We start from the raw sequence: 22,593 nt of genomic DNA on the forward strand, positions 1-22,593 counted from the left end.
CCAGTCACCACTGGTTTACTACAAAAAAGAGGAGCATTCCGCGTTTTGTATTCATTGTGAAGTCACTCAAATCTGTATCTGCTGAAGTGATAGTGTTTTCTTCTTTAGTCGGGAAAGGACCTGGGTTAACAGAAGTGTGTGCATTAATATCTGTCTGTGGTATGAAATTAGAGACTTCTTTGCTGAGGTCATTAACTTGTTTAAACATTCCCAGATGTAACTGAAAAAAAATGGGTAGTGATTTTTACTCTCATTGATTTTCCTCCTTTCTTACAGGTAAGAAGTCTTATGTCTTCCTTTTCTGGGCTAGTTTTTCTCATCTCAAATATGAAAACTCCCATCGCTTCCCACCATCTAAGGTGGTACTATGAGGACTAAAGAAATCATAGTTGTAGAAACTTGAGATGTAAAGCTGTGCTCTCTCCTCTTCTTATAGTGAGAGGAACTCCTTAGTTGGGGGAAGGCCTTGGTAAAACCTCAGAGATGAAAGTTCCATGGACCCCGGGTCTTGGGAAAAGGAATTCGTATGATCCTGTTTAAAATGGAGATTTCTTTTCTCTCTCTCTTTTTTTCATCCTTTGGAAAGAAGCAGAAAGAGGTAGAGAAAGGGCAGTAAAGATGGGAGAGGAAGAGAGAAAGGAGGAAAAAGTAAGTGGCGCGAATCCCCCTGTGATTCCACTAGTCCTCAGGAAAGTGAAGTGTAATGAATGCTTGTTGCCAGAGGTTTTAAAATATGCGCGTGGAAACCAGGTGTGAGGCTGAGTGTCACCACCTGGGGATGTGGAGAAACAAAGATCATGTATGCAGGCTCCGGATGTGGTAACAGAGATGATCCTAAGAAAGTAGCTCCTCGAGAATTTGCGAAATCGTGGCGGTGACTGGGGTCTGTCACAGACATGGACCTGGAATCTCAGCCCACTTTATTTAGATCTCTGAAGGCCAGGAAGGCCCCACCTGATCTTAAAGTCATTGAATGATGTTGAAGGAGAGGCCGGGTCTGTGTTTTAGGAAGCAATGCTTTCTCAGGAAAAGCATTTCTAATGGGGGTAGGCTTAACACTCCTTAAAATGTTGTCTAAAATTCTGGTCTTAAAGTTGTACACGGTTGTATTCATTGAACAGCAAAGCAAGTGATTCCAGGAAAGTTTGGGCTTGTGTTTATTTTGCCCTCCAGGTTTTTCTACACTTATGTGTTATAATTGAAGCAAGTGGCACAAACATCCTTTTTCATGAACTCCACTTTAATAACTTCCTCGGTCTAAAACTACTACAAAGAGAATTGGCTTTCCCCCATATTCATTCCTTAATGGTCTTAAAGCAATTATCTACTGCTATTAAAATACATGTCAACATCAAAGGTTTTATACTTTGGTACATGATTCCTATTATAAGCTATCACTATAAGCAAAGAATTCATTCCTGTGTGATGTTGAACTTGACATTTTTTAAGCACCATTTAAAAAATAATACAGTCCGTTGAAGAAAATGCCTAATTTTCAGACCAACATGAGGAAATAAGAAAGCATTACATTAAACTCCTCCTTAAGATAAAGCGTCATAACTTTCACTGCCTTATTCTGCTTACTGTTTGTTGCAAATTAGATACAGAATAGCCTATAATATTTCAGGACATGAGTGGTCCCAAGTTTACTACACAGGTTATCAATTACATCAAAATAAGCAGTGAACATATATACACTATTGATACTGTGTATAAAATAGATCACTAATGAGAACCTACTGTATAGCACAGGGTACTCTATGCAGTGCTCTGTGGTGACCTAAATGGGAAGGAAATCCAAAAAAGAGGGGATACGTGTATACGTATAGCTGATTCACTTTGCTGTACAGTAGAAACTAACACAACACTGGAAAGCAACTATACTCCAATAGAAATTTAAAAAAAGCAGTGAAAGGCCCCAGTAACCCAGTGATGAAGCGTCAGTCTGAGAATGTTTATTTTGATGCCTCTCTTGTTTCTGCGAAGTGAAGACCACGTTCTTTTGGAGAGTGTCTCACATGTCCTGGAAGATGTACTGCAGCAAGAATGGCTAACAAAGTGATCACTGGATAGAGGCCCCCAGAAGTAGAGGTTTCCCAACCAACTGAGGAGAAACCACAGAGTCTGTTTCATCTAAGATAAAAGCCATCATCCCGAAGCCTTCTCCAGTGAGAGACTTGCCTGGGGCTGCCCCTCATTCTGAATCACCCCTTCCAGGCTCCTCCAGGCCACTCTTTTCACATCAGTAACAATCTATCCTGCTTCTCACCATGATTCCAGTCTCCACAATGGGACACATGCTTAACAATTTGTTTTTACAAATCATACTCTGCCTGATCCTGGGGGGGTGAATAAAAGATGTTTTAATTAAGATAATTGTATAAATAAATTAAAAATTAACAATAAGTCAAACAAAGCACAGGAAACCAAACACCATGCAAGAAAAGTAATGTCTCTTAGGAGTCCCAGAATGACTAAATTAGCAGCAAACTAGAGGCATTCATTTTTTAACTCTATTTACATGCAATTTTACATTTTTTACTTCACTGATAAACTGCGTGTTTTATGCAGATTCCCATTAGAATTTCTCTGAGTTCTTCTCTAAATAGCATTCGTACTTCTTAGGCAGACTATATATCTCTTTAAAAAGCTATTTTCCTTCTTCTGTGAGAAACTATCAACTAATAGTGCATCCGCAATATCTTATAACCTTGGTAATAGCAAAATGTTCTGAGTGAAAACAAATAGATAATTTTAGAGATTATGGCTTTGCTCAATTAACTCACCTATTTATAGCTCTTTTTAACATCTGAAACCACTGAACACTCTTCTCAGTGAAACCTGTCTCGTTAGCCTGCACTATAATTTTCTCTGCCCTGTTCTCCTTCTAACTACCTGGCTGCTCTGGTTTAACTGAAGGGAATATGTGTGTCAAAGCGTCTTCAGCGCAAAGCAGCTAGCTTTTGAAGCATGTAGCAAGTGTGAAGTAACTTTTAGAAAGAAAAAATGAATTAATGAAAGAGTGAATGAATAGGACACTCACCTATTCCAGAGCCAGGAGAGCACTTCTATAAATCCAGTTTATAAAGCAGCCAGGGAGTTTACGTCTGGATTTATGAGAATCGGGCAGACTTGGATTCATTTGGAGGGCTAGAGAAGGAAGAAGGGACACGCTTCTTTTGGATTCTTCTCTGTTCTGCCAGCACCACTCTAGCAATGGTCCTTTGTCCTAGAAGTGCTTTAGGCTCACTTCCAGAGTTTTTCCCACCTTCTCAGAACCAGCTTCAGAGATATTATCACGGGCGCAGTAGCACCTTCCTTAGAGATCTGAGCCCCAGCTTTGTGGGGACCCCTGAGCACCTGAGTACCAGCACCATCTGGCAAACACCCCATATCATATATCTGGTTCCACCTTCAACTTTCTAAGTTTTAATACCCCAACTTCTGCTCTTATTTTCCCCACCTGAGAGGACAGAGTACATCCCGTAGTTACTCAATATGAATTCAATATTCTCCTTTTGCTTTTCAATTTTCCAATAGTTATTTAACCAATTCCTTATGTTAAACTCTCTCAGTTAAAGTAATTGATATGGATCTTGCTCTCCATCAGAATATAGTCCAAAAGGAACTTGAGTGCCTCGTGTGCTTCAGAGCACCACACTCGTCCACTGCATTTTTTATATCATGTGAACAGGTCATGAGGAGCAATCACTCTGGATGCCCATGTTTGCTAGAAGGTGCACCAGAGGGTGTGAGGCAAACCCTTAAAGATTCCAGAGTCTGTCACATCATTGATTTTAGGGGTCCAGTGATTGGGGGCATGGCAGGACATCCCCTCCAAGGTCAGGGAAATTTATTGCCCTTGTACTTTCTACCACTAAGAAGGAGGGGCCATGCTTGGTAAACATCTTTGGATTTTGAAGACAAGATATGCCACACTTAGAGACAGAGCCCTGACTCATTTGTTGGAGGACCCAGAAGGTTGCAAATTTTGAGCAGGACCCAGAACAAGAAAGGACTCTGCAGTAGGTTCAGACTGTGGCACACGCTGCCCTGCACTTTGGGTTGTATGTCAGGAAGACTCAGTGGTTCACCAGGGATCTGCAGCAGATAAGGGCACTATGTGGCGTTTCTGTCAAGACCCCCAAACCAAGAGTCGTGGTACAGAACTCTAGGATTTCAGAGCGAGATCATGCCTTCCGCAGCAGAGAACTACTCACCATTCACAAAGCTTCTCCTCAGAACGTCACTAGGCTCTATAGAGTGAGACAGGAATGGGACATCAAGTAGAGACGCTTATCATGAAGTGGGAAATGTCATACCCACCAAGTCACAAGGTGGGATAGGTGCACCATATGTCATAAACAATGGAAAATTCTGGATTCAGACCAAGCAGGTTGACAGAACACAAAAATTAAACCAGTGTCCCAGACCCCATGTCATGTGCCTCTTCTGAATTGGCATCCCTTCCTTAGCTTCCCTTTATGGCTTATGTGGGAAGTGGGATTGGGGGGAAGTGTTCCCTACAACCAGAGATAGAAAAAGAGAAAGAAATATGAGCCTTATTCTTGGATGGATCACCTTGAAATATTGGTGCAGACTGAAAACGGACAGTTGGGAAACTACAAGTCCACTTCGGTGGGCTGGGTATCCCTGACAAACACTGGGGAAGAGAAACTGGCCCTTTGGGCAGAGCTTTATGGAATACTTTGAGTAATAATATTATAATATTGTAAGATATTGTAATACTGTAAGAGCAAAGACAAGGACATTTGAGCAAGAGGCCTTTGGATGCACCAATGGCTCTGGGCACAAAGCATGTGAATCTTTGTGCTTTACATCAATGCCCACCAGAGAGCATATGCCATAAATGAACACTGAACACCAGATACACAAAATTGCCCGTCCATTGACATCAGCCAGCCTCTGTCTTCACCACTCCAAGGCCTCTGCAAGGGCCCCAGGATGGAGCAGTCACGTGGGCAGAAATGGAGGATGTACAAAGCTCAATCAAGATGAGCTTTCTCTCTCCAGAGCTTCTGCCACTGAAGGACATGTGACCTGTCAGCAGCTGAGATCAACTCTGAGCCCTCAACATGGTATCATCTCTTGAGATCACTCAGCTACTCGGCAGCAGGCTGATTGCAAGAGGCCCTGTCACCCTGGAGGGGATGCTGATGCAGTCTTACTAGAATTGATAAGATTCTGGCTACGATTTTTCTTCCCTGTCTGCAGTGCCTCTGTGAGGGCTCACAAATTACCTGATTTATTGATATCAGCTCCTGTATAATATATCATGGGACCAGCAGACCAACTTTATGTCAAAGAAGTGACAAGGGACACATGAACACGTGACCCCTTGGTTTTCTTGTACACTGCATTGCATAGAAACCACTGCCTGTATAACAGAGGAACAGCCTCTCCCGCCTCAGCTCAGGGGCTGACAACTTTAAAGGTTTGGTTCCCTGACCTTCAAGACGCAGAATACATTGAACAAAAGGTTATCATACTGACGTTGTATCCCTCGAAAGTCAGAATAGAGAACAAGAAACAAGGAGAACAATTAAGCTTTCTCATCATCATTCTTAGTGACCCAGTTGAGGAATTTGAGCTTTCTGTACCCACAAGTAGATGTCATTTTTTCCATTCCATGATCCAATGCTAGAAAGAGGAAACAACAAGTGCGATAAGCCTGGGATCACTTTCCCAACCGAAATGGAATGTGCTTGCTTCCTTTTTAAAACCTTATTCAGTGTTGTTATGAACTGAATGTTTGTGTTCTCCCAAATTCATGTGTTGAAAGACTAACCCCCAGTGGGATGGTATTAGGAGATGGGGCCTTTGGGAGGTGATTAGGTCAGGAAGGTAGAGCCCTCACAAATGGGATTAGTGCCCTTATGAAGGAGACCTTAGACAGTTCTCTCGTCCTCTCTGCCATGTGAGGATACGATGAGAAAACAGCCATCTACAACCTGAAAGAGGACTCTTACCAAACCCTGCCAGGAGGCACCGTGATCTCAGACTCCCTGCCTCCAGAACTGTGAGAAATAAATTGCTTCTGCTTGTAAGCCACCCAGCCTATGGTATTCTGTTATAGCTGCCCCCGCCGACTAAGACAAATGTTAGGTATATTTGTGTGTTTGTGTATCTCTCATGGGCTTATAGTTGCACATGCACATTTAAAATACACTAACTATCCTAGATTTTAAGCTCCATAGGTACTGTCTACAGCTTAGGAAGCTTTCTTTTTGCCTCACAGTGATTATGACTGTGCATTTCCAGGGCAGCCTCTTAGTAAATATGTGTTGAGTTGAATTTCCTTTTTCAGAAGCTGAACAATCTTTGCAGTTGAACGTTGGGTTTCCACGTGAGGGTGAAGGAAGGAGGCAAAGAGCAGCTGTGCTTTTCACAGCTCAGTACTGCCTGAATGTAATACGTGGATGCCCAGTCACTTTGATGCCTCTCTAGGGCTCTTGATTTTCCGCTCAATTCTTCAGTGATTCTTTCCGGCAAACAGTGTGCTTTCCTTAATGGCGCTTCCTCCATTGTGCTGCCCGTCTGTCACCTGTAAAGAAAGGTATCATTTGGCTTACAATAAAATAGAATATAAACCATGGAAATGGTGTTCAACAATTCATGTGCAATTTAAGCAAAATAACCGCACCCTGAAAAGGAAACAATATCCAAGACATCTGAGCCTAAATGTTCTCACAACAAACTTTTTTTTTTTTTTTTTTGCCTTTGAAGAAACATCATTTCACCAAAGGACAGAAATCTGTATATAAAAGGATGCTCGGGATTTGTTGTTGGCTGGCTGTGCATCTAGGTCCCAAGCAGTCTCAGCCCATCGTGTTGTTCTGATGTCGCAAGTTCAAAGGGAGATAGTAGTGCGTTTACCCAAAGTGGGCAGGGCTAACTCGGTTTCTAAAAACACACATGAACTTGTGGTCTTTTTCCTAACAACACTCATTCCTATTTTTCAGAAACTCCTTGTTCATTTTGACAACTTGATTTTGGGATGAAAACACCATGTTAGTAATTCGAACTTCACAGTGAATTCTCAGGACTTTCAAATACAGAATCAGATCAGGCACAATGTGACCCCAAATGTTGCAGATTTTGTTCTTGCTGTCCTTTCTGGCCACCAAAGAAAGGGTGATGGCAATCACTTAAAATACCTAAAAATGATAGGGGCACTTGAAAGATAAGCATAGGCACAGTCTGTTACCAGTGTGAAATAGGACCTCCTTAGCAGACATAATGCTAAATAGAATGGCTTGACGAGCAGAAGGTACGCACTGAACAGTGAAATCACTTGGTCAGCTAATGTCAGGTGGTATGCAGGGAAGTTTATAAGATACAGTGAGCAGGTGATGGTGTATCTGACACATTCAAAGTACATATTAAAGATTGAGGAACACTTTGATCATACCCTGAAATGTCAACTGTGTACAGTTCTTCCTAACTTTTTAAAAACGTAGGTATAGAGGTCTTAAATTCTCCCTAGTGCAATAGAAATGGGAGTTGTAATTTGGCCTTGACGGGAAATAATAAAAATTTAACACACCAGGGGCTCCTTGCTTTAGCCTCTTGCCTTTATTACCAAAAAGGAACTTCTTTGGGTATAAAATTACAACGTGGGGAAAACAATCCATATTAGTTCTTTCATTAGATGTATGCGATTCTAAACTATTAAATGCTAAAGAAAGTTTCATTCATTAACATCCAGCTTTCCTCCTCTCAAGGCAGTAATGTTGGCAGAATGAAAGCCACACATGAACAAAAAGAGGCAAGAAAGGAAGGAAGGAAGGAAGGAAGGAAGGAAGGAAAGAAAGAAAGAAAGAAAGAAAGAAAGAAAGAAAGAAAGGAGGGAGGGAGGGAGGGAGGGAGGGAGGGAGGGAGGGAAGGAAGGAAGGAAAAGAACGTGAACATTTGAAAAGAAACTATAATCACACTTCCATGTTGGGCTTACATAAATGTTTTTCAGCTTGCCATAGAGAAAGTAGGCCACTGTATGAAGATACTAAAAATACATTAAAACGTTCTATTAATTTAATGTAAGAGCATCAATGATGACCCTTTTAAAAATTATCAAAGCTAGGTAAGGCTACCAAAAAATAATGAGATCTGTAAGTTTGTAAATTCACCTCATTCATAATCCCATATCGAATATATTCCCCTTTGGACCCCTATTTTTTAAATTCTATTCATACATTTCTCTCCATACACTCAGCTTGCTTCTCTACTATAAGATCCAGCAGGTCACCCTCTTCTCTCCCTCTCTCAGTCTTTTATTTTTATCCTCCTTCAATCAGACATGATCTATTCATTACCCATACTTACCAACTGTGAAAAATGCCAGTGGGTTTGCTGCCCATGACTGAGTCTGTCTTCCTCTTCTTACCTCTGGGAAAGGATGCTTAGGCGACAGCACTCAACAGGATATGGAGGGGGCTGAGCAGTGGGGTGCTGGTGAAGTCTCAGTAGGTTCTGCCCCGACACCACTTTCTTCATGTTGTGGGGAAAAAAGTGCTGATCTCACTCTGGGGGAATCTCATAGGCGCTTGACATCTTCAGTTCTGTCTCCTTGTTTGTTCATTCTTCCTTCTGGTTCCCTCTCCTTTCCCCATTAAAGAGGCTTTCCCTTTTCCTTCTATGGGTCTGGAGGGAGTAGGGAGTGTCAGCCTGCCAGCAGGCTCTCAGCCCTCTGTCACTCTCCCTTAGTTAGGGCTTAGGAGCTGCCTGGGCTTAGAAGCTGTCTGGAGAAGATCCATTTTGCCTGAGGCCTCTGTGCATGATATTAGGTCTGAGGGGAATTTAGATGATTACTTTTATCCACCACTGAAATCAAATTTAGGAGAAACTTCAAAGAGTGGCAGCAACACAAACTAAGATAAAGGTATAAAAAAATGAGCTTACATCACAGAAGGGAAGATTTACATGAGGTATTAGAAGAAATGCTCGAGTGAACCAACACAAAGAAGATTGTGGGGTCTCCATTATATAGGAAGAAAAAAGAAAAAAAGAACAAAAAGTTTAGACTACACTTGGTCTAAATTTAAGTGCTTGGAAGTAGGAAACTAGTCTAGATGACTTCTGACATTTTCTCTCCCTAGTATTCTATTTTTAGGAGCAGTCAATCAATCTCTTGCAGAAAAACATGAAATGTTCATATCTATAGTCCTCAAAATTCACTTTGAAATTCGTCTAGGTTGTCAAAAATACATCCTGGAGTGTGCAGGAACTAATGCTTTAAACTGGCAAAATAGAAAGTTATGTGTTTATAGCAACGATGCTTCCATCAATATAAAATTGTTATACTCTAGTCCTTACACATAATGGAGGTATGATCATGGAAACATAGATTGTCATCAGAGAAGAAAAAAGCTAAACTTCCTGAATGTAGCAAATTAATAATAGGCAGGGACTATATATATAAAATATATTTCCAATAATTGTCAACCACACAACAGTTGAGACTAAAAAGTGTGGTTGCTAAATATTCCATATTCCAATTTCATTACAACAGATTCTGAAAGGTACGCTTTTAGCAAAGGGGACATTGTCGTCCTGCTGCTGTCTCCCTGGACTGCCACCTCTGAGTGATGTAACACAGATGCAAAAGCATCGTAACCTAGGCTGATGAGAAGAGATTTTCTCTGGGGTGAATGTAGAGTTTATGGAACACCCGATAGAGATGCTCCTCCCTTTTCTATAAGATGAGGAGATGCCCAAACCATTCCACTGGGTTAGCAACAGATGATCTTTCTCTTGCCTGAAAATTGCAAGGCATACAACTAAGAGAGTACATGCCCCAAGCTGGAAGTTCAGTGAGTCAAGAAAGAGGTGTGATCATTTGCAGGGCTAAAAGAACAAGTGTTAAGAGAGCTGTTAGCTTAGGCTGAGGAAACCTAAAGCAAGCGGCCAGGCTTCAATACCTTATAGTAGCTCCCAAGAGAGTTGAAGGGTTAAGAAGATTGTAGTAACAAGATGCTATGGGATGGCCTCTCAGCATTAGAAAAGTAGGAGAGAGAGGGTGACGACCTCATCAACAGCGAGGTGGGTTGGTCATGTAAGTGTAGAGCACCTGCGGCTACCTGGGAGAGAACAGATGGCTCATTCACGACAGGCACAAATGCAGCCCTTCCTTTCTTCTCTCCTCGTCATCCCAGCCAGAGGACTGAGAGAGACCGGAGAATTCACTTCACCAGCTTGTAGCTGGATCTGCAGGCCTGGCCTCTGCAGAAAAGGATGAAAGCTTTCAGCCTGAAGGTTTGAAATGGGTAGATCTAAATGTTCATAGCCAAGATAGACTCTTTTTTTTTTTTTCACTGCTGTGGCCTCTCCCGTTGCGGAGCACAGGCTCCGGACGCGCAGGCTCAGCGGCCGTGGCTCAGGGGCCCAGCCGCTCCGCGGCACGCGGGATCCTCCCGGACCGGGGCACGAACCTGTGTCCCCTGCATCGGCAGGCAGACTCTCAACCGCTGCGCCACCAGGGAAGCCCACTAATTGAATTTAAGATAGTCTCTTACCCTTCCCTGGCTCCTATGCCATCACTGATAAAATGAAAACGCTGGATGGGTATCTAATTGCATGATGCCCTAAAAGGTTTGGGTCTTCTAGTTCCATGGTTGTTCATGTCTGAGGAGATGTGATGAGCTAAACTGAGCAACCCAACCCTTTCCCATCTATGATGGACAAGAAGGAAGCATGCATTAATTAGTAACTATTTCCATTATTACTTATTACTGATAGTAAGGTAAGGTCTATTCTGGGCCCTAACCACCAAGTGTATATATACCTAATTCAATAGATTAGCCCATTGTGTTTATTTTAAGAGGTACCAGAGACTGAATGTTTGCTCCCCTTCCCCCAGATTCACATGTGAAAGCCCTAATCCCCAGTGTGATGGTATATGGAGGTGAGGGCTCTGGGAGGTGATCAGGTCATGAGGACGGAGCTCTGTATAGGATTAGTGATGCCGTTATAAGAGAGACACTAAAGAGATGATCTCTCTCTGCACCACGTGAGGATACAGCAAGAAGGTGTCCATCTGCATATGAAGAAGCAGGCCCTCACCTAGAAACCCAGAAACCATGCTGGTACCCTGATCTCAGACTTCCCAACTTCCAGGACATTATGTTATTACAATAAAAATAAATTTCTGTTGTTTAAGCTATGTAATCTATGGTATTTTGTTAAAGCAGCCACAACTCACTAAGACAAGAAGTCAACAGTCATTCTCTCTGTTTTTGCAAAACACCTGCACTGTAAATCACAGGTTTTTCCTCCCATTAACCCAGGCATTGAACTCCTACCTGAGAACTCAGGACTCCTGCTAAATAAGGTCAACATAGTTTAGTGCTGCAAGCAATATTCTTCTGCTCTCCTCCTCTCCTGAGTACTACCTAAATCTTTTATTAGTGGACTTTTTTCATGAGCTTCTGTCAATTATTTTTCCTTCTTTTCACCCCACAATTAGGCAAGTGACTACTCCTTAGAACTGCAGAGCAATGCAGATTTCTGGCTTCCTCTGAGATGAAAGTCACAGGACGCTCTGGGTTCTGGAAAGTTGACTGAGCTTTATGTCTGCACAGTCTTCCATCCTTAGCCATTTCGAGATCCTTTTCTATGTGGTTCTTTACACATTCTTCTCAGTTTGGCTTATATCTATTTGAGCTTGCCTTTTCTTTGTTTACAAAATTAACACTTTTGCTTTCCTCAAACTTCAGATCATCTAGTGTTTCCTCACTTTTGCAGACTGCCTCCTTTATTGTTTCCTGTAGATCCCGATACTTGATTTCTTGCTTTCTTTGGAGCTGAAATTTTGAGTGAATTATACTTGACATTTAACATATGCACAGTGAACATTCAGACTTCAAAGAATGCCAAGAAACAGACTCTTCTGCAGTCTATAGTTTAGACCAGCACAAAATCCACATTTTCTTTAGTTTTTTAATGGAAACTGCCTTGTGGCTGAGTAACTGAATGAGCTCTTCTTTGCTAGGGGCAAAGCAATGCTTACCGACCCATTGGTGTGTATAAATTGGAACTCCATCATGACTAGGTCTTTGTCCTCTGGAAACCCAGAAGCTAAATTCAGACTATAAAGGCTAGAGATAATGAGACTGAGCCTCTTCACACTCTTGTAGAAAGAAGGTGAGGTATGAGCTCATAAATAAATGTACCATTAGAGAGGGGGCTGGCAGAATGTGAAGAAAGTTTCCAGGGAAACTCAAGGTGCACTGGACAAGAAGGGCAGAAGGTGGTGATCAGAGAGGAGAATGTGACCACCACAAGGGAAAAGAGAAACTAGAATTATATTCCTTCCCCACAAAACCAACAAGTATTTAATGAAGGAGACTAAGAGCTGCAAGTCAGTGGACAAGCATTTACCAAGACAGCCTCACGTTTCCTTCAGCTTGAGAAAACTTTAGACGGGTCTCTTCCTGGACTCTCAGACCTTGACCTCCCTTTCCTTAGGGCATTTACTTTAGAAAACGTGTAATTGCAAATTTTTTCTCTATCCCTTTGAAATGCAGATAGATCTTCTCTAGGCTTCTTGCCAGTTTTGCAACCAAGGAATGTCTTTCTCAAGGACCCTGGGAGCTATCCCTTTGAAATGGCATCATCAAGAAAGATAAAGCTCCTCCCTCCCCCCCCATCTCTGCAGGAGGGTAAGAATCTAACTTCAGTAAGTGCCAATTAGCAGACAGAGATGGTCTAATCACATTGACCAACCTCCCCACTAATGTCCTCGAGTACTTTTCCACTAGCTCACCCCAGCATTTAAAAGTCCTCTCTTCTGTCTTTGCTTACAAAGAAGTTGAGTTCAGTCTCTCTCCCCTCTTGCAATAGTCTTGAATAAAGTCCTCTTTACGTGTGTAACTCTGTCTGGGACAATTTTTCTTGGACAGTTCACAGGCACAGCCTACAGATGACCAGCAGGTACTGAGCTTGGGTCCTAGAATGGGAGGAAATCAAGCCCCAGTTGTTTTTCTCCATAATGGTTAGAGGGCGAGCATCAGAAAAATGTTCTGTGGCAAGGAGGATTCCCAAATGGAAAATTTCACCGCATCCTCAGCTATCATGAATGAAGCAATGACACCCCCAGAATCAGAAGTCTAGAGACAGAAGAGAAAAGGTGTGGCATTTTAGCAGCATCCTACACGAACTACTAACATAACTATATTTAATTATTTAAACTTATTAGTATAACTCTGTAGTAAAAGTGTTGTGTATTTTAAATATTCTTAGAAGTGCTGAGAAAGTGGGATCTTGCCAACTATAACAATAGTCTCTGCTATAAACTGCAGTGGAGGCATGTCAGAGTGTCCTAAACTTGCGTAGGCACTGAGCCTATAAAGCCTTATAGAAAATAATTATAAAGGCCTTCACCAGTTTCCTTCTTTTCTTTCTTTCTTTTTCTTTCTTTTTTTTTTTTTGGAGAGAGATTTATTCATATTTGTGAATTTCCTCATGTTAAGTTGAACATGAAGCAAGACAGAAGGATCAAACTTCTGTCTTGATATTATCTGTGTGATAATATTCCAATTTTATATAATATATTGGAATAATATTCCAATTTTATTTAATTCAACATTTATTAGTTAAGCACCTAAATGTACAATACCTGGGCCAGGTATTAGAAAGACAAGAAGTGAGATTCAGTGTACATAATATATAAGTCTAAGTCAAGTCATTTTTTTTTTTTTTTTGTCATTGTACAAATTGAAATGTGCAGTGAAAGCAATATTCCAACCAGTCCAGAGGTTCCCAGATTCACTTACGCTGGAGACCGACATGAAAGTTCATCTCAGCCCGGTCTTCAGGGTGCAGTGAGGGCTGGTACAGAAGCATCTGAGGTTCATATTCACTAAGAGGCAGTGTTACTGACTAAGGATTTCAAGCTACCCAGAAAGCAAATGAGAATATAAAATAATTAAAAGCCATAAAAGTTATCTGACAGTGAGCCAGGCAACTTTGTGTCTTATAACTGTTTTCGGATTCCTCTTCTGAGCTGATATTCTCAGAAACAGTGATTGCTACCACTGGGGTGGCATTGCTAGTGCTTTAGTAGTGTAATCACTGATATCCAGGAAGTCTAATCACCAGCTAACAAGGGCTCTCATGATAGATGGGGACCTGGCGGAGGTGCAGAACCAGTTGCCTTATTTCTTGTCACTACCAAATGCAGTTGTAAGCAAGGGGGCTTCCATGTCCCTTTTGTTCTGTACTCTCAGCCCAGGCTCGTATGTCTTTTACAAGGGTTTCCTGTGGTTGTCAGCTGAAATGGAGTGCTGCCACTTTATGGTTACTAGTTTTAGCCCGATGGTGTGGCATGAAGTCAATCAGGAGGAGAAAAGAAGGAGCAGGTCCCATGAGGGCTTAGTCTTTACTTATTTACAGTGATTCTTGTCAACAGCTAGAAGGATGTTTGGTATGCAATAGGTGGACCCAAATACGTATTGAAAGAAGTAAAGTGAGGAATAAATGAAGAAGAAGGGAGAGGATGAAAGAGTAAAGGGAAAAAGGAGAGAGGGAAGGAAGGAAAAACAAAAAGAATCAGAGACTATGTTTAGAGAACAGAATTTCCCACCATTGGGGATCATACTCTGTGCTTCTTGAAAGGCTTTTGAACAGGTTATGATGCTTACACTACAAGTATGTTGTCAGTCTTTCTGGCCTCTGTGCCACTTTATTCCAAGAGGTGGGAATGGGAAGCTGTGTTTACACTGAGTTTGTATTGCACACGTCATCACCTTTGCTTTCTCTTAGCACATTAAATTTATCTTTAAACTTAAAAATCGTTCCTTCTTGATGCTCAAGATATAATGCTGGTCTTTCTGCTGAATTGATTTTGACAGTTCAGCCCAGGGTAAATTCCAAAAGCGTAAACAAGGGCAGATATGGAAATACTGATAAAGTCAAAGAAATACTAGATAAAATTGCCATTACAGGCACTGAGCATCTGAATACACATGAGCCTTGACTATCATCCTGAGACTTCTGGGGGAATTATTTTAGATTTTGCTACTTGACTGGCCACCAAAGCAGTGATACACAGTGAGATATGAGCTCATGAGCCTTAAGGCATCCTTCTCTAGTCCAGTGGATAAAGCATAGTTCTAGAATTGGGAATGATTCCAAAGGCCTGAACAGGTTTTCACGATACAAAGCAGATCAGGAGGCTCCCCAGCCAACATCATTCAGTGTGACTTTTCAAAGTCAGTTCACAAGTGTATCCTGCACAGAGGTATGCTAGTGTGAGCGCAGAATCTGATCAATCTTGACATGAATAGCGAAGTGTTAGCTCACAAACCAAAGAAACCTAGTTACAAGCTCCTTCTGCAGCACAGTTGTAGCTTACAAGTCATCCAAGCATGTGTTACCCCCCAGAATGGACTTGACAACAATCAAAGATTAAAACTGATGGGAAGGATGTTGGATTTTAGTGCATTGAGAGAATATCAGTTTTTTAAAAAATGACTTTTCCACTGGAGTAGAGATACTTTGTAGGAAGTACTCAACCTGGAAGTCATTTCCTCCAGGTAAACAAAGTGGTGACCTATCTAATACCACTTACTCTTGTTCTGTACAGCAGAGAGACCTCTGGCCAAGAGGGCTCCAAACGACAGGACATCCCTAGGTACTGAGAGCTGTAAATTAAAGGCCGGTGGAAAGGGCTTCAACATTTCAACTACATGCAGCAACTGAAGACTCATACTTAAAGCGTGACTTGGAGCAATTGCAGACCATGAAATGGAAGATTTTTTTTGCAATTAGCAGTGAAGAATAAGGTATAGAATGCAAAAGGGTATGGGAACACAGAACAGCATCGACAGGGAAGAGAACTGATGGAGCATAATGTAGAAACAGAGTAAGAAACAAAAGGGGAACTTGTAGGAACCAGAACAAAGACATTCCCATATTCTTATTTTTGTTGTTATAAGTTTTGAGAACCCCTTGGATACTTCCAAAAACATGTTGAGTGAAGGAAAGTAGACACAAATAAGTAAATGCCGAACAATTCTCTTTCTTTGAAGTCCATAGGGATGGAAGTCAGAAAGTGGCTAGGCTTAGGGGTGGAAGAATTAACTGGAAATGGGCACAGGAGAACTTTATGAGAGGACGGGTACTTTCCATATCTTTACCTGGGTGTGGTTACACACGGGTGTATATGTGCATGTAAAAACCATGTAGCTGTACACTTAAAGTCTGTGCATTTAAAAACAAAGAGAGCTATCTGACTGATGGATCCCACCATCACTTGGTCAGAGCCTTGGGTTGGAGTAAGTGTGATAGTTCACTGTAGGCATCAATTTGGCTCTACTACAGTGCCCATATGTGTGGTCAAACTTAGCCTGGATGTTTCTGTGAGGTTGTTTTTGGATGAAATTAATATTTAGATCAGTGGACTTTGAGGAAAGCCCTTCATAATCTGAGTGGATATCATCCAATCATCTGAAGGACTAACTAGAGCAAAAGACTGACTTTCCTGAGCAAAAGGGAATTCTACAGCAGACAGCCTTCGGACTTGAACTGCAATACCCCTTCTTTCCTGAGTCTTCAGCATGATAGACTTAAGACTTGAGCTGTAGAATCAGCTGTCCCCTAGGCTTCCAGTCGACCAGCACACCCCATAGATTTCAGACTTGCCAGGGTCCATGATCCTGTGAGCTAATTCCTTAAAATAAGTCTCTGTGTGTGTGTGTGTGTGTCTCTCTCTCTGTCTCTGTCTCTGTCTCTCTCTGTCTCTCTCTGTCTCTCTCTGTCTCTCTCTCTCTCTCTCTCTCTCTCTCTCTCTCTCTCTCTATATATATATATATATATATATATATATATGTATGTATATATAGACACACTTCCTATTGGCTCTGTTTCTCTGGAGCACTAGGTCAACTGTCTTTATTGAATAATACTCGCATGAGGTCTGTTCCTACCCAGAGAGGCACACGTTCTACCCCTGCTTCTTAGGAATGAAACAAAATGAAGCCATCCCTGAGCATTTACGCCTGCACCCATTTACATTTATCACATTGTGAGTCTCCATAAATATTAAAAAGGCACTCCCCGTTCAGGCCCTAAGTCAACTTCAAAAATACACGAGAGATTGAAGAGCGCTCACTGACTAAGCACTGGTATTAGAATACATGGTATGTTAAACAAAGCTTATATTTAAGACATGTTTTGAAAAGTACTTTGGAAAGTACAGAGTCAATACTCTGCTCAGCTGTTTAAATACACCAAACTACACACGTACACACACACGCGCGCGCCAAAAGAGCCACCATTTGTAAAGTTTATTGTAAAGCTTAAAGCTTACTCAGGGAATAGAAAGAAAGGATCCCCGCTTTCCAGTTTCATGGGCCCTAAATCTCCATCTGCGGCTTGATTAATGGAGGAGGTTTGGCACCACTCTGCCCTGCAGTCAAAGGTAAAGCACGCTAATGATGACCAATAGGCAGAGAAAGACAGTGGGAAGGGGAGAGTCGGTGATACTTAGGTGAAGAGCTGAAAGCCATCCATCTCTTTTAACTCAGACTCTAAAACTGTGGCGAAAAAGATTTTGATTTCTCCTTTTGCTCACAGCTGAGAACTCACGGAAATGTTCTAGCTTTGTCTTGATGTTTTGTATATTTAAGGAAAGAAAAGGAGAATTTTGAGCAACTGTGTTGTGTGTGTGTGTGTGTGTGTGTCTGTGGTGTGTGTGTATGTGTGTGTGTCTGTGGTGTGTGGGGCTGTGGTGTGTGTGTCTGTGGTGTGTGTGTGTGGTGTGTGTGTCTGTGGTGTGTGGTGTGTGTGTCTGTGGTGTGTATGTAGGGGAACTGGAGAACCCCCTCCATGTGTGTGTGCCTGGCTCCAAGCTTTGCAGGGACCTTGCCTGCCACTCTCATTCTCTGCTTCATTCATTCTTAGGTGCTTGCTTTCCCGCTAACCTTCCCCGTGACTACAGTGAAAATAACCCAGGGTGACAGCTTGAGACCAGCAAGAAAGCTGGTATAGGCCCCCCAAAACAATTTATATTTTAGGCAAACTCGTCCCAGGGTACTTTTTGTCAGTTTTCTTTGTTCAAACCCCTGTTATTTCTGCTGGAAACCACTAGTGTCATAACTGTATTTTAAAAATGAAAACTAAGAAGATGAAATGGGTTTGGTGGGGGGTAGGAAGAAGGGAAAGCATGGCAGGAATGAAAAGAGCTTGACAAAACGAGCCTCGCGTTTTTCTTCCGTCTGTCAGAACTTGCTGCTGCTGCTGATGTGAATTGTAGTGTGTTGGCTGGTGGCTCAGTCAGTCTTATGTATGGAAGTCCCTTAGCTTGGCTGCCTGGATGACCAGCACTGGGTAGTCGGTGGCTTTAGTCAGGGAAATTTGATCCCCAAGCTAATATCTTCTTAGAGAACCTGCTTCCCTTTTGTAGGACTCTTCATGTCCCAAGAAACATGGTCTTGTATTAAAGCAGCATCCCCAGTGATACGTTTAGAGTCAGTGCACCCTTGAGGAAACACACCCTCATTGAGCTTGAGGCAGGACCATCCCCAGGACCACCACATCCTAGTTCATGTGTAGCCTGATTTGGAAGTAGATGAGGGAGAAGGGAAGGTATGTTAGTTTAGATTCCCACTGGTGACATCAAGCCATCCCAAGTGGACGCTGATACATTTGTTTCTGAGAAATCAAGGGAAACTATGGGCTAAAAGCCTGTAATTCCCAGAAGTCCGTCCTATTTCCATCAAAATAAATGTTCGCTTCCCCCATTTTCCCCTGGATCAAAATGTACGGCAGTCTTGTTTGAATGGGGCCTTCCCACACCCAGTGATTTCACCATATAACCATTTCACACCCAATATTTCTCCATAAATGCGGACAGCATGTGAAAGGGGAACCAGGATAGGAGGAAATTCAGTATCCAGATACATTTAAGCCATTAAAATGGGCTGTCTCATCAGCAGCAGAGGATTATTCAAATTATCAGTAACTGGTAAAGTTATTCCTTGTAGATTGTTATTCCACTGGTACAAATATGCTGTGGATTAAAACATGCCACTGAAGACTTAACTACATACAAGGAAAAACTAATTTGAAATTGTTAACTTACATTAACTTTATCAGCATTTCCCTTTTGCTCAAAAATGGAATTAAAAGATGACATTACTTAAAAAAATAGTTTACCGTCAAAAGAAATCTACTTGGGCAAGCTCTATGCTAAGAGCTGTGTGAAGAAAACTATAGATCCACCCCTTGCCTCTAGGAACATGTAATTTTACACAGATACACAGACTGAATCAACTCTGAACAAGACAGTAATAGAAGCACAAGCTTTAAAAGTACAGGTGCCCGGGGCCATTAAGCAAACAGAAAACGGGCCCTACGCACCTCAAGAGAAGGCATCAACATATTACACAATAATAAAATAGTTGATATCCAAAATACCAATTCTGACTTCTCAAGAAAATATTAAATTATTATGTTCAGGATAATTTTAATTTTTTTTTATTTTTATTTTTTTTACGGTACGCGGGCCTCTCCCTGTTGTGGCCTCTCCCGTCGCGGAGCACAGGCTCCGGACGCGCAGGCTCAGCGGCCATGGCTCACGGGCCCAGCCGCTTCGCGGCATGTGGGATCTTCCCGGACTGGAGCACGAACCCGTGTCCCCTGCATCGGCAGGTGGACTCTCAACCACCAGGGAAGCCCCTATGTTCAGGATAATTTAAGAAAGTAGAGAATGTGTATAATTTACTATAAAATCCTTATTACTATAGAAAATGTTTAGGCAAAAATTTTAATTTTTTAATGTTAACACACATGTAACAAACATCTAGGAAAAATAATTTACATGTACATTTAATTATTTGACTTCGGTGGAACAGTGAGAAATTTATAACCGCTAAATATATCCCAGATCCATTGCTGATACCTTGTAGGCCAGTTAGGTAAAGGATTGCCTGATTCATATGCTTTGATGATTCCCTGCAGAGGAAGCCAACTAAACACATGTAATAGTTGAACTTTCAATCTGCAAGTTTGAGAACTAAAGAGAAGTCATTTAATTCTCTGAGTAATAGCAATTATAAGATTAATGGAGGAAAACAGAATATGTACAATAGAACATAATAGGTGAAAATGGGGTATGACAGAGAGGGGCAGGGTCTCCCAGGTTCTCTTGGGAACTATCAAGTGCATTTACTGATGAGCAGACCCTTAGGGGAGAGCAGATGCAGGCCAGGGCAGGTTGAGGCAGATGGGGTGGAGAGGGCTTACGTTCGTTTTCAGGCTTGCTCAGTTTGTAATGCTCTTGAAACATCCAGGTTGAGATGTAGAGGCAGCAGCATCAGAAACTCAGATGATAGATCTTGACTGATGTAGACGAAAATGAATCCATAGTCAACCCATGAAAGAGGAGAAATTTTATTTAACTCAAATTTGAGTTTTATAACCCGGGAACAGAAACTCAGAAAGCTCTTAGAACTGTTGCACCTGTTAGAAGTCAAGGCACAATTATATAAGCTTTTCGAGACAAACGGCTGTACGTCAAATGTTGTAAGTGCCATGTGACCCCTTATCAAGAAAGAATGTTATCTTTAAGGAGTCGTCTTATTGATGCTAGGAGAACGTTGCTCTTTTTGGTTGAGCAGGAATTTCTGCCGATGGGGAAGGTCTGGGTGATGCATAATGCAGATATACAATGACATTGGGGGGAGAGAAGAAGTCAAAGGGCAAAGAATCATTTTTTGTTTAAATTTTACTTGTCATAAAATATGAATCTTATTTCACACTGAAGATATACAGCTTAGCTTATTAACTACTGTGGTATATGATAGATGAAAGAGTAATAAATGGTTGGATGGATTGAAATATAGATAGAGGGGGAATTCCCTGGAGGTCCCAAGGTTAGGATTTGGCGCTTTCACTGATGGGCCCTGGGTTGAATCCCTGGCTGGTGAACTAAGATCCCAAAAGCCGCGCAGCCAAAAAAAAAACGAAAGAAAGAAAAGAAATATAGATAGAGGGATAGATGGAGACAACAGAGGAATTAAAAGACAGAATGACAGAGAGACAGATGATCGCAGAGTGCACTGGTACTAAAAGCTGTGATGGAATGCTCTTGTCTGTTACACAGAACTACATATATATATATATATTATTCTAATTGATTCTAATTCTTCATTATACACAGGTTGTTTCTGATTGATGCTAGTATCCCACACCCTGTTTCTGATTCAAAATCCAGTTTTTAATTTGAGGAATACTAAATTTCTTTAAAAGAGGAAATGTTATGTTATATGGGGAAAGGGCAATATTGACAAGGTTTATGACACATCCATCCAGGCTGTTACTACTAATATGTCCATAGATTTAGTAAAACTCCTAACTGGTCTCCCAGTTAAAACAGTTAAGTTTAGTCTTGTCGCAGGTTACTGAAATGACTTTACATCTCATTTTATCACTTTTTCTTCCTAATGGACTTTGTGGTTCAAAACATTTAGCTTCATGAACCAAGATTTGAACTTTTAATCACATTTGTTAATTGTGACCAAAATAGTTCAGAATAGAAATGCGTTTGCCTAAGAGACTAGATTCAAATGATATTTCAAACACACGCACACACACACACACCCTCCAGTTTCCAAAGTAACCTAATGTTTATTGCTATATCTGTGCAAATCTGATAAATCATTTACATTTACTCTTGATGAAAAGGGAGAGTGAAGTGGCAACATAATGTATTGGGTTAATAATCAGATTCCCTTGTACTTACATATCCCCCTGATTCCAAGAAGCTTTAAATACCTTAGAGATATTATCTCATTAATCCCTACAACATCAGTGTGAGATGGATGGCAAACAGTATGCTCTACTAGGTGCAGAAGAGATAGAGATGATGATTAAAATAATACATCGTGTTTGTAGAACATCCTGTGCTGAGGTGTTGACAGCATTTTGCAGATGCTATCAAATGAATTGACTGATTTTCCTAAGAGATTGGCACCAGGCGAAAATCGGTTTTCTTCAGGTGAATATGGAAAATGAAAGCATATACAGTGACTCGTTCAGTTTTACCGGTGGGTGGGGACATAGTCCAAAAGATTTTTTTTCTTCTTACATGTGTATTTGGTGTTCTAAAAACCTTGATTATTATTGTTATTTATTTGATACTAAAAGTAGATAGATAAATAGATAGGTAGATAGATAGGCAGGCAGATAGATGATAAGAGAGAGACAGAGACAGAGAGAAATAAAAAGGTGGCAAACCTAGAATTTCACTCCTAACCTGAACGTGTTGATAATTACAGTATCATGGTATCACGCCAGCTGCTGCTGATGAAAGAAAAGATGAAGGCTCTAAATTTAGTAATTTTCAGAAATTCTGATAGACTTCGTTTCCAAAAGCTAATCCAAAGCTTTTTTGAGGTAGGCATAGAGGAAATGATAGAAATAGCAATGAATTTGAAGATTCAAATAACATTCCTATTATAAAGTTATGAATGCTTGAAGGCATAAAACTCCAGTGACTCCAGTGATTTTATTTAAGGGGACACAATAGTTTTTGGAATGGTTTCCTGGGCTTCCTCAGATAATGATAAAGTTGGA

This window comes from Leucopleurus acutus, assembly GCF_964270905.1.
Source record: "Leucopleurus acutus genome assembly, chromosome: 13".
Lineage (NCBI taxonomy): Eukaryota > Metazoa > Chordata > Mammalia > Artiodactyla > Delphinidae > Leucopleurus > Leucopleurus acutus.